The sequence below is a fragment of the Danio rerio genome, chromosome 1, assembly GCF_049306965.1.
Source record: "Danio rerio strain Tuebingen ecotype United States chromosome 1, GRCz12tu, whole genome shotgun sequence".
Lineage (NCBI taxonomy): Eukaryota > Metazoa > Chordata > Actinopteri > Cypriniformes > Danionidae > Danio > Danio rerio.
The window spans coordinates 45105070-45119291 of NC_133176.1; the positions used below are offsets into that span (position 1 = coordinate 45105070).

General features: G+C 36.5%; 1 protein-coding gene across 10 annotated transcripts in view; it reads left to right on the forward strand.

The window, feature by feature from the left end:
* The first annotated feature begins 2634 nt into the window (after positions 1-2634).
* Positions 2635-14222, forward strand: part of si:dkey-37g12.1 — a 67672-nt gene continuing 56084 nt past the window's right edge. For 7 of the 10 annotated variants that reach the window (XR_012407410.1, XR_012407420.1, XR_012407417.1 and 4 more), the window contains exon 1: positions 13564-13925. The gene's annotated coding sequence lies outside the window, so the exon portion shown is untranslated. Of the gene's footprint in view, positions 3258-13563; positions 13926-14222 lie in introns of those variants that run through there. The other 3 variants (XR_012407411.1, XR_012407418.1, XM_073953296.1) reach the window with 2 other exon arrangements.

The following is a 14222-nucleotide window of genomic DNA, read 5'->3' on the forward strand; positions in this document are numbered from 1 at the left end:
TAGCACATGTCTGAACTGTGCTATAGGTGAACCCAGAGGAAACCTACAAGAACATGGGGAGAACATGCAAACTCCACACAGAAATGCCTACTGACCCAGCTGAGGCTTGAACCAGAGACCTTCTTGCTGTGAGGCGACATTGCTACCCACTGTGCCACCGCTCTGCCCAGTTTGAAACGTTTTTTTTTTTAATTGAATTAAAATACTGACATTTTCTTTGAGGACAATTTTATTTTATTGAAGTTTATTTAATTTTAGTTTAAGTTTAACAACTTCTTTAATCCTGCCAGGGGTGATTAAATTAGGGCAGTAGCGTCATGGGCAACAAACATGAATCCCTTACACACAATATTAAAAAACACAATCCAACAGGCTTCATAATAACTTCATAAATATCATAATACTACTACTACAAAAAAATAAAAATAAAAAAAACATTAAAACTTGCTAAAATGTAAGGTTAAAGCCTTGGTCTCGGGACCATTAGAAGAGCATTTGATGCTTCTGAATCTTTATCCAAGAGGGTTATCTTATTTAAGACCTTATCCAAAATATAAACTCTTGTTTTAATTTTAGTGCCCAATTGTGTCACACAATCAAAATGAAGTATAAGCATACAGTATATACAGGATCCTCCTGGAGACAGCACTCACATATCCTAATACTGCTTTCTCAAGCAAAGGTGCAAAACATTCTACAAGGCTTGCTCACTCCGCAAGATGCAAAGGCTATAGGAGGAATGGAGGTGTCTCCCGTTGTAGCTCACAAGATACCAAGCTTTACAAAAGACTTCAGATGGAGCGGTCTGATGTGATGACCTGAAACCATATCCAGTTTGACAGTTTCTACTGATGAGAAAGTGAATTATTTCCATCTGATCTTAGGTCAACTTTAAAGTAGTTGTGGGAGCTTTTCCAGAATTATTAGCCCAGTTTGGGGGTGGTGTAGGAGTTTTCTTAGCCATCAGCATTCTGTGCAGGCACATTCTGTGATGTTAAACTTTTACATCTTCTCTTTGATTATTATTCCTATAGCAATTCAAGTGTTTTGTTTAATTTTATTGTGATGAAGGTCTTGCCTTTATACAGGGTAGGTTTGATTAATTTCATAATTTATACTCCTGTATGTCTTGTATTGTGATATGCTCAGAATGTCTCCGCATCCAAAGTCAATCAGCTTGACTTTAGGAGAAGTTTCCCTATTTATCAGTAACACTTTTAGTCTGTCACATTAAAAGAGGCTTGGCTGACGCGCTGCTTGCGTTCCCGCTCCGGTATGAATCCCAGTTGTAAACATAGGAATAAATACGCGCTGCCCACACGCACTTATGCGTTGTGTTGTGCTAAGAAACGCACCCCTGCCGTAAAACGCACCCGTTTCATAGACTTTCATTAAAACTTATCTTCTGTAAGGCAGGGGTTCGCTGTTATTAAAAAGATTGTATCAATTTCAGTTAATAGATGCATATTTCAGAGGGAGTGCATTTTATGCAGGGGTAACAGCCTTTTATGTAGACTACAGGTGTCAGCCTTAAGTGAGTTTTGCAAGTCTAAAGTTTAAACAATGTGATGATTAGTTAGACAAATATAGATTTTTTATTTTTTTTTTTTTTGCATGAAGCAGAAAGGGGGGATGAGGTCAGGGAGTTTAGACTTCATTCATTCATTCATTCATTCATTTTCTTTATTTCTTTAGTCCCTTTATTAATCTGGGGTCGCCACAGTGGAATGAATCGCCAACTTATCCAGCAAATGTTTAACACAGCGGATGTCCTTCCAGCTGCAGCCCATCACTGGGAAATGCTAATACATACTCATTCTCACACATACACCACGGATAATTTAGCCTAGAATTGAGAATAGAATAATAATTGGATAATAATAATAATACTTTATTATAAATATTTTATAAAAAGTATTTATTAAAATAATATATAATTTTTATAGATTTATAAATAAATGGGGACGTGGTTTAGTGTGGGCGGGACTTGTGGGCATAGGGGCGGGGCATACATTCTCACCCAAGCTAAAGCCAAATGTTGGCAGCCCTGAGTTAGTATTCAATTTGTATTGCATAATCATTTTGGAGAAATTTTATTCATAACTGCAAAGTGCCTTAAAACAAATCAGCAGTAAATCTTTAAAGATGTTAAACTCCGCGTTAGGTAGAAGACGTTTAGTTTATTGAAACAAAATTAAATGGATAGAAGAGCCTGTAATGGCTTGTTTGTGTTTGTCTATTCTGTTTTAATAAATTTTATTATTATCTTATTGGTTTGATCATATGGGCTCTGTCCTGTAAATGTAGATGAAAATGGTCGAATTTTGCCTCGTTGTATTTGTGTTATACTGCAATAAACAAATTAAAACACGTGACCAGATTTCTGACGTGGAAATGGATGACGCGAATTTCAAGTTCAAAGGTGAAAATATCGTAATAAAGAAAAACGGGGACAATATTTATTTATCTGGGTATATGGGCCCTCTATTATTTTACCTAATATTTATTAAGAGAATTTCTGTGTTTAATAACATTTAACAAAAAACTGTAGTGAACAATACAGCTCCTGCTGCTCTAATTGACTTAACGCTGAAATTGTGTACATTTAAATGACCCTCGTCATTCTGTCACCATGGCAACATGAGTTGATTTACAAATCCACACAATTCTATATAGTGGTCGATTCTGATCATCCCGCTACACAACTGAACAAGTTTCATCAGTTTGGGAAGTTGTTTTGAAGTTGTTCACGATGGCACTGCGACGCTCACGAAGAACCAGGACTCTCCCCGGACACCTCAAGGACTTCCTGCTGGAGCGACACCTGAGGAACGCGGCTGTCCTTCCTGTCCTCCGCCATGCAGCTGTCCTTCCTGTCGTCCGTCCCGCAGCCTCAGTCTCCACAGCGGGTGAGTGTCCGCAGGAGGAGCCGCTCTCCATCCACGGCCGGAGTGTACAGGAGTATCAGGTTATCTACCGTAGTGTGATGGACTCCACCGTGAAGAAGCGTGCTGGCAAGTACACCCTCCAGCAAGGATTAGAGGTAAAGCAGCGGCTGTGGGAGAAGCTGGACCGGCCTGCACTGCTGGAGACAGAGCTGCCTGATGGACGTGTGCTGATCACAGAGGTCAGATCAGAGTCCAGCGTCCCCCCTCACATCAAGGTGGACATCAGCAAAGAGCCACTGCCCAAGGAGCCCCGGAGGAAGAGGCCCAGGCACTGAGTCATCCTAGTGCCAGATGGAGGACCATGGGCACGTATGTACATACTGTATATATTGTATATAGTTATAGAATAAGTTTGCAATAAATCAAATTTAACTTTTCATTCAAGTTTATCACATTGCTGGATGTTTTGGTGATGGTCCGTGCTGCTGATATTCAGCTCTTGGGTTCTTTTGGATGTTGACATGCGTTTAGCAAGGTTTTCTAGGCGGTTTCTTGCGTGTTGCTGGTCTCCTCTGAGTGGTTTTTGGCACATTTGTGATTGTTGTTAGGGTTGTTAGTGTTGGCTGTTGGGTTAGGGTAGGTTAGGGTCCCTCACATGGTTTGCAGCTTGACGTGCTGTGAGGGCTTGTGTGCATCAGTGATGCTGAGAGCTACGCCACTGGTACTTCACAGCTACCGGTAGGGTCACCCATAGTGGACAGGTCTCAGCTGAGATGCCCGACCAAGACAAACCACCTAATTCTGGACAGCAGAAGATTTGCCTGATGCTCCAGACAGAAGATGTCACCCGAATGACCGGACGAAACTTTAAAATTACTGCTTATGTGGAGTTACGGATGGACCAATTCAAGCTACTGTTAGCTTTTCTCTAAAAAAAAAAAAAAAAAAAAAAAAAAAATATATATATATATATATATATATATATAACACAAACAAAAACCTACAAAAAAAATCTTGCAGATGTAAGAATTAAATATTTATTGGTGAAATATTTATTAATTATCTTAATTTAAAGAACATTTTAAATCATTTTGTAAAAAAAAAAAAAAACACTTTTCAGTTTCTTGAAATGGGCGAGTTTTCCTACAACACATGAATGAAATGAATAAATTGTCCTCAAACATGTACTACTTACGACCCTGAAGAGAAACAACAAATGACCATTACTGGGTCATTTTTGTGTTTCCTGAGTTAAATTCAAAAAAATTTAATTGAAAGTTGTAAAATTGACTCAGAATTGACCACCGAAAGAAGATTTCAGTTCATTATTGTGTTAAATTAGAAAAGAAGTAAGCAAGTAAACATTTACAAAAGATCGTCTACAGTACAAAGAAATTCATACAGATTTAAATGGCACCAAAGTGTGTAAATGATGACAAAATTATTTTGTGTGTGAACTATGCCTTTATTTAAAAGATTATAGTTTATTGTACTTTATTGCATTTTAATGTGAAAAAGTGTGATTTTGATTAAAAATAAAAATAATCCTCAAAATAAGAATCTAAATCTTCCAGCAGGTGGTAGTAAAGTCAAACGAGTGAGACCATTCGCTCAAACAATTGAATCATTCAACAAAGAAGTAAAGCACTGTCTGGACTGTTTAAAACGGATTCGTTCAGAAAGTAGACAACAAGAGATATTTTGAGGCTATTAAGGTAGTGTTTAATGTGATTCACAGCACTTTTTTATTGTTAAATAATAAAAAATGTTAATTTGACCTAATTTTCATCATGTGTATTTTTAAACCTGAGCGGCCATGAGCATAAGATCTGAGTTCAGAGATTTCAATAAAGAGTTATTATTGACCCAGAGATTACTAATACTATATTACTACTACTATTAATGAAGGGCGAAGCCAGACATTTTAAACAAAGTGGACCTCGGTGGAATAGTGTTGGGCTTTAGTGCCTACTCTTAAACTCTTAACAGTGTATAATAACTAGTTTCTTATATTTATGATCTCTGATAATTTAGTAATTGATTTAACGATTGACATTTTGAGTATCCAGTCTTCATTTTCAATTTTCAAAAAAAACTGCAAAATTGTGCAGAGAATCTGAAATTATTCCCTGTGCCACAGAAAACTGACATTCTCATTCAGCAAAAAATCTATAATTATAAGGATTTTTAAACTGATTCTGATATAAAATGTATTTTTTCTTTATTAAGCTAGAAACAATAGCAACAAAAGCACACAATGGAAATATGACAACACAAACTAGGTGTTTATTTGCTTTATCACAGGCTGTGGTACACTGATTGGCAATTCATTTACTGGCAAGCACTGCAGTAACAGTGATCCACACAGTGGCCATTAGGTAGCTTGAGTCGTTGTTTATTTAAAGTCGATTTATTATTTCAAAATAGAAATTAAATGAAGATTTAGAAACACATCTTGGCTTGGTGAAATTAAGTTGCATTATTCACCCCTGTAGAAAACTCTTCATCATTCTCTCCCAGTAGCTGGCGCGCACAGGTCAGTAATGATGACCAGTGAAGTATCTACGCTTTTGATAGTAAAATAAGACTAAATTAAGGGCATTAATTAACAATTTGGTTTAGATTAAGGTATATATTAAATATTCAAGTAAATAAAAAATCATTTTAATGCTTTTTTATTTTTCAGCCAGTTCTTAGTGAACCTGCAATAATGTCAAAAACGCATAACATGACTGAGCCTCTCACAACCTGTTCTCTTGCATATTCACTCTCCTCTCTAGGATTTCTAGGGTATTTAATTTAATTTGCATGTGTCTCTTCCTCCACATGTAAACAAACACCAGCCATCAGTTCATGAGATCGGCCAGATTGGCGAGTACCGATCGAGTCATAAAATGTGATTATCGGCCAATACCAATCTCCGGCCGATCGATCAGAGCATCCCCAGTTTAGATGCTTAATAACTGCAAATAAGTAGAGGTTTAAATAAGCACATACTCTTTAAAAACATAATAAATAAATAAATAACACGCACTTTGACATTACTTTCCTTAAATAGTAACTAAGTAATGTATTTAGCTACCTTTTTAATTGACTTTAGATTGTAACGTAATACTTTTACACTACAAATAAGATCAACAAATGTTATATTCTTCATACTTTTGAAGTGTAAAACTCCAAACGATCGCCTAACAAGATTACTACACTGCAACAGTACAACTAAACTACCAAAATAAGGCATTTAATGTAATGTTGAAAACAAGTTAAACCAGATTCATCTCTTATTATGCCTGTTACGATTGACCGGGTGGATGGAGGCAAAAAAAGTGTCACAGAAGCCGCTGGTGAAAGTGAAGAGTGATTTATTTACACAAAGTGAAAACAAAAATCCAGCAAAACAGGTGAAAGTAACAAAATAACAATAAAGAAAAATAAACTATTATATATTTACAATGTATATACAGGCTTGTTCAGCTAAATCAAGTAAATGACCTGAACAAACTCTGTTACCAATACTGACAAAACACAACCTTCTCCTACAACTACCCACTCCAAGTGAATGTTTGGGGCCATTTTATTGTATTGGCCCCTCCCATGGGTTAAACCATTTTACTTTTTGTGGGTTGACATGTAGACAAAAAAATACATAAAAAGACATTCAACAGAAATATAAATTAATGCAAGTAAATGAATATGCATACAAAACTCAAAATACAACACAACAAATAACCAATACAAATTTAAACAACAAAACTGTGATTTTTATTTACTGACCAGGGGGTTGTGACCCTGATGATGTTATGGAAAATGGCTGCTCCAAAGTGAAGGCGGGAAAAATCTGTATAAATGGCTTTGTTTGAAAGTTAAACAGGTTTGGTGCTGAGAATAGGAAACTGGTAAGTATATGTAAACTCTATATGTTTGGTTAATAAATGAAGTTTGAAAGAAAATGTGTCTGTGGTTATTTCAGTGTTGCTATGGGCTATTGTTTGACATAAGTGAAATTTTTACATAAACACAATGCTAGTCTTGACAGAAAACAACATATACATATTACACAAACACACACATGCACAATACAAATAAAACGAAGGTCCATGTTTAAAAGTGTGTATTTTATGTATGAGTGCAATGTGATGTGTGTTTGTTAGTCACAGTGTCTTAGTTTTACACTGTGACAATGCCTCTCTTATATTACTCATTTGTCATTTTATTACTTCTAATGTTTTTGACCAGCAAATCCGAATAGTCAGCTGGACAGCACTTCTAGTTTCATTTTCAGAGCTGCTGCCGCCTCTGTCAATCAAATCAAGCCAAAAACAAAAGTGCTCATCAGCACAAACTTTAAATGTTTTTGACAAATTTACAATAACTAAATGGTACTGTTATTCGTCAACATTCAATTACATTCATATTCCGCCTCACATTCTTTACATGTTTTTATTGCAGAATTTTTTAGCTTTCAAATATTTTCGTCTGGGCGGGCCAGCCTTTAATTTGAGTGGGCCAGAGCCACCCTGGCCCTTTAGCCTCACCACTGCTTATAGTACTGTCGGCCTAGTTTGTTTACTAACTGACATCCAGTGTTTTATAATTACTGCAATACAGTTTAAAGTTTTCTGTGTCAAGCAGTCGGATTAACTGTTCTGTTAGAAACAACTGGAAATGAATTAGAATGGATTTAATACACATCAGACTCCACTCTAATGCAGTAAATAATGTATTCTCACTGAATTTCTCCAGATGTAGATGCACAAAGCCATCTTCCTGGTGCATGATTGTCCATGAGGCATTTATCAGAACGGCAACACAAATGCTCTTGTGCGCAGGAAGAAGTTCCTCAGAAAGGAAGTGGAGAGCAGTACTTTGGGACGCCCTGCTGCTGCTGAGCTTCTAGAGCACCTGCAGTCCAGATACTGGATCTCTGCTCACCTGCATTCGACTCAACTCTGATGCAGCACCAGGTGGGTCCTCATTCACTGTCACTCTGTGCTTTTGACAAATAGAAACTTTTGGTTGCTTTTGGATTAAGCCTGATTCACACACTACATGACATCCATTGTAATATGAAGTCAAAGTAATCAGCCCTCCTGTGAATTTGTTTTCTTTTTCAAATTTTTCCTAAAAGATGTTTAACAGAACAAGAAATTTTTCACAGTATTTCCTACAATATATTTTCTTTAGTGTAAAGTCTTATTTATTTATTAGACTAAAATAAAACCAGATTTTAAATAAAAAAAAAACACTTAATGTCAATATTATTATTTCTCTTGAGCAATATTTTCTCAATTGTCTACAGACCAAACCACTGTAATACAATGACTTGCCTAATTACTCTAACTTGCCCAATTAAGCTAATTAACCTAGTTCAGCCTTTAAATTGAACTTTATTTTTAAAGTTATGTGCATATAAGATGTAACATACTGTACATTCACCGGCCACTTTATTAAGCACACCTTACTAGTTAAGGTAGTACCCTCTGAAGTAAAGGACACTCTTTTGCAATCAAAACTGCACTACGTCTTTGTGGCATAAATTCCACAAGGTACTGGAAATATTCCTTGGAGATTTTGTTTAATTATGACCTGATAGTTTCACTCAGTTGCTGCAGATTTGTCGGCTGCACATCCATAATGCAAAGCTCTTGTGCCAACAAAATATCCTCCACACCATTACACCACCACCAGCAGCCTGAACTGTTGCTACAAGGCAGGACAGATCCATGCTTTCAAGATGTTGACACCAAATTCTGACAATACCATCTGCAGAAATCTTTTTTTGTCCAATTTTGGTGAGCCTGTGCGAATAGTAGCCTCAGTTTCCTGTTCTTAGCTGACAGGAGTGGCACCCGGTGTGGTTATCTGCTGCTGTAGCATATCCGCCTCATGGTTTGACGTTTAGAGATGCTCTTTTGCATACCTTGGTTGTAACGAGTTGTTTTTTAAGTTACTGTTGCCTTTCGATCAGCTGGAACCAGTCTGGCCATTCTCCTCTGACCTCTGGCATCAATAAGGCATTTGCATCCACAGAACTGCCGCTCACTGGATATTTTCTCATTTTCGGACCATTCTCTGTAAAACCTAGAGATGTTTGTGCATAAAAATCCCAGTAGATCAGCAGTTTCTGAAATACTCAGACCAGTCTGTCTGGCACAACAACCATGCCACGTGCAGAGTCACTTAAATCACCTTTCTTCCTCATTCTGATGTTCGGTTTGAACTGCAGCAGATCGCCTTGACCATGTCGACATGCCTAAATGCGTTGAGTTGCTGCCATGTGAAGGGCTGTTTAGAAATTTGCGTAAATGAGCAGTTGGACAGGTGTACCTAATAAAGTGGCCGTTGAGTGTACACTATATCTGCTACAACGTATGCCCAAGGAACTTTTTTTTCACCCATATCTGAAATGTAGTGTCATGGAAGTAATTTTAAACAAAAAGAGGACAATTTGCTAACGGTTTGCATGCTTTCGTTATTTTTGATCGATGACAATGTGAACTCAAGTTTGATTCTATACCTCTTGCAGTTACAGGTGTGAAAAAGGCTCAGAATAAAATGTAGATATCAGTTTAAAATGAATAACAACAAGCTGTTTGTCCCTTCAGGCTAAGAATAATGAACAATGCTGCCCTAAAGATCAGCTAGTTTCTCTCACTTGACCAATGTCTTCCTTTAGAAGGTAATGTTCCTGCCGTCATCCAGCAAGGTAGTGAGATCCAGAAGTAGATTCAGTTGTTTTGTCATTGCAGACTGTGGAGGAAGCTCCTACGAGAAGCTTGAGTTTGATTCAGAATGGCTGGCCATTAAAATCGACAGACAACCTTCAGAAACCATCCCAGTTTCTGGAAACCTCCGCTGGACAACAGACTACACAGCAGATACAAAACACATGACAATGATCACATTTTCTGAAAGCTTTCTATTACCACATATTCATTTCTATTTCTTTTTTTTTTTTTTTTTTTAATTAGAATATGTAAAAATCATACAAATATATGAAAACATCAACAGATAACAAATACAAAGCAACAAAACAAAAACAAAACAAAAACATCAACAATATAGTCAGGTACTGGTATGTGCATGAGTGTGTGCATGTGAGTGTGTGTATGCATGTAAAGGTAACTTGGTGGACAGGTCAGAGTACATACATTAGGAACAATAACAGTCAATAAATGAAGCAAGTGTCACAGATATAGATAAAACGTATAGAAAGAAACCAGTCAGAGGTAGGGAGTAACAACAATGCTTATTAATGTATGCTAGTAAATATGAGAGTAAAAAGTGAGAAAGGACAACAGTAATAACTGACAACAATAATAATAAATCACAAGTGCTACACCAACTACTACTACAGAAAGTTACTTATATTACAACTACTACTGCTTCTACTACAGCCAAAACCACGACTACTACTACTAAAGTGTCTACTAATACTGATACTACTATAGCGTTTGCTACAACTAATACAACAATGTCTACTACTACTACTACTACTACTACAATCACTTCTACTACATCTACATCAACAACATCTACTACTGATAATACTACACCAACAACGACTACTACTACTACTGTAACAACCACACCATTACTACTTCTGCTACAACTATACCAATGACATCTACTACTACATGAACTACAACTTAGTTCATGTAGTAGTAAATAATTACCTAATAATCGATCGTTAACTCAATAATAATTACCTAATAATAATAATAATAATAATAATAAATAATAATAATAGTAGTAAGTAGAAGGGGAAAGAGAGGAAAAGAGAAAATAAACTAATAATAATAAACAAAAATTAATAAAATAATAATTAAAAAATAAAAAATAAATAAAAATGAAATAAAAAAAACTGAAAATGAAGGGGAGGAGTCGAAGAAAAAGAAAAGAAACAAAAAGAGTAAAAAATAAAATAAAATAAATAATGTTCAGCAAACAAAGCAATGAGAATAAGCAAAAAAAAATAATAATAATAAAAACTAAATAAATAAAAAAGAAAACACTATATCAATGCTAATTATGAATTATACAAACCCACATGCAAGAATAATATTAAAGATATGTATGATAGATTATTAACTTGATAACTATAATATACTCATGCTGGTAATAATAATAATACTAATAATAATGATAATAATAAAAAGAACAACAGCTGTAACAATAAATTGAGGATTCATTCATTTCTATTTCTAAGTATTTTAGCATCCTGTTCCTCTGCTTCTTTCAGGTGGGATTTCAGTCCATCAGACAGACATCTACGTCCTGGTGCAGGGCAAAGCGGACAGGCTTACAGGGAGGAGTTTTTTCAATTTTCTTGATGACTAGAATTTTCAGAAGAACTGCATTTATAGCAATAAAAATTGAAGGACATTATAAACGATTAATCGTCAGTTTTGTTCAATTTAAAGTATCCTAGTTGAATAAAACTCATCATTTTAAAATGTTCTTTGACAAAAAGAAGAGAAGGGGGAAAATATACTTGCTCCAAGCTGTTCAGTATTGTAATATAATGTTACAAAAGCTTTTTTTATTTCTTTACAAAGTTAGCTTAATAGATTGTGATTTTCCCTATAATAATCAACTGGTCATGTTAAAATCAAAGATATTAGATTCATTTCAGATATTGTACATTTCTCTGGTAATTAGTCATTAGTTTTTGTTTTATTTTGTAAATTGCTGGTGACATTTTCTAAACATAGAAATGACGTTTAAACATTTCTCGCTCTTTTTTGACTAAAATAACAAGATAGGATCAAGTTTTCAGACATGATCATTTTAGTCAACACGACACTAATGTTTTAGCTTTAGAGAAGTTAGTCAATTACCAACCTCAATTTTCAGTCACAGTGAGTTTTTCTGACAGCTGCCATTTTCTGAAGAAATGCTCTAAATGACAATGTTTTTACTTGACATGTTGAGGAAATGTTTTCAGACTGTTATAGAATAAAATGCATGTGAACATTTTACTTAGATTCAGAAATTCAGAGAAACTGAGTCCTTTGTCTCCTATTTCTTCCGCCACAACTGTATTTAAATAGGATTATTATTCTAAATAAAGTCCATTCATTATCAGCATCATTAAATATAACATCAAATCAAAATATGAAGTCAAACAAATGTAAAGTTAAAGAGAAATTAAAAATTCAAACACTTGAAGCAAATATTTTGGCTTAAAGGGTAAGACCCACAAAAGAGTTGGGTTTTCTTTATCAAACGACAAAAGTATGCATGGATCACAGAAAAAAAATCTGTTTGACTGGAGACTTCCGGTCTCGTTCAACATAGATTTTTAGAGGTTAAAAACAGCTTGTTATGCTGCTTGATGCTCTGATATTTTCTTGTTGTATTATTCTACTTCTTATGTAAAATCGTGAACACACTTGTTTGTAGAGTACAAATGCCGAAGGCTCAGCTCAGGTGAAGACACTGAACTGAGGAAGAACCAGAATAAAGGAGAGGACCAGAGAGAAACCCAGCGCTCCTGACAGAACCCAGCACAGCAATCCCTCTGGTTCCAGCTGAACATCCAATACACACAACAGTCAACAAGATCACACACACCATCACTCCTCTAAACTCATTCAACTGACTGAAATCTTGAGCGTTCTCAGGTAAGAATAGCCCAACCCAGCCCATCCCTGTTTGTGGCTATTTTAAGGCAGTGTCGTGGAACTGATTGCCAATGTTTTTTAGGAATTGATTTAGTTCCCTAAAAAAGTATATAATTATATCAACATCACATCACCATACAGCTGTCGCCGCCCCCCAATTTTCTAAAAATTAAAATTTCTTTGTTTTATCAGGGGAAGATGTTAATATTCAATTTGTATTGCATAATCATTTAAGATAAATTTTATTCATAACTGCAAAGTGCCTTAAAACAAATCCACAGTAAATCTTTAAAGATGTTAAACTCCGCGTTAGGTAGAAGACGTTTAGTTTATTGAAACAAAATTAAATGGATAGAAGAGCCTGTAATGGCTTGTTTGTGTTTGTCTATTCTGTTTTAATTAATTTAATTATTATCTTATTGGTTTGATTATATGGGCTCTGTCCTGTAAATGTAGATGAAAATGGTCGAATTTTGCCTCGTTGTATTTGTGTTATACTGCAGTAAACAAATTAAAACACGTGACCAGATTTCTGACGTGGAAATGGATGACGCGAATTTCAAGCTCAAAGGTGAAAATATCGTAATAAAGAAAAACGAGGACAATATTTATTTATTTGGGTATATGGGCCCTCTACTGTTATACCTAATATTTATTAAGAGAATTTCTGTGTTTAATAACATTTTAAAAAAAACTGTAGTGAACAAACATACAGCTCCTGCTCCTCTAATTGACTTAACGCTGAAATTGTGTACATTTAAATGACCCTCGTCATTCTGTCACCATGGCAACATGAGTTGATTTACAAATCCACACAACTGTCTATATAGTGGTCGATTCTGATCATCCCGCTACACAACTGAACAAGTTTCATCAGTTTGGGAAGTTGTTTTGAAGTTGTTCACGATGGCACTGCGACGCTCACGAAGAACCAGGACTCTCCCCGGACACCTCAAGGACTTCCTGCTGGAGCGACACCTGAGGAACGCGGCTGTCCTTCCTGTCCTCCGTCCTGCAGCTGTCCTTCCTGTCGTCCGTCCCGCAGCCTCAGTCTTCACAGCGGGTGGGTGTCCGCAGGAGGAGCCGCTCTCCATCCACGGCCGGAGTGTACAGGAGTATCAGGTTATCTACCGTAGTGTGATGGACTCCACCGAGAAGAAGCGTGCTGGCAAGTACACCCTCCAGCAAGGATTAGAGGTAAAGCAGCGGCTGTGGGAGAAGCTGGACCGGCCTGCACTGCTGGAGACAGAGCTGCCTGATGGACGTGTGCTGATCACAGAGGTCAGATCAGAGTCCAGCGTCCCCCCTCACATCAAGGTGGACATCAGCAAAGAGCCACTGCCCAAGGAGCCCCGGAGGAAGAGGCCCAGGCACTGAGTCATCCTAGTGCCAGATGGAGGACCATGGGCACGTATGTACATACTGTATATATTGTATATAGTTATAGAATAAGTTTGCAATAAATCAAATTTAACTTTTCATTCAAGTTTATCACATTGCTGGATGTTTTGGTGATGGTCCGTGCTGCTGATATTCAGCTCTTGGGTTCTTTTGGATGTTGACATGCGTTTAGCAAGGTTTTCTAGGCGGTTTCTTGCGTGTTGCTGGTCTCCTCTGAGTGGTTTTTGGCACATTTGTGATTGTTGTTAGGGTTGTTAGTGTTGGCTGTTGGGTTAGGGTAGGTTAGGGTCCCTCACATGGTTTGCAG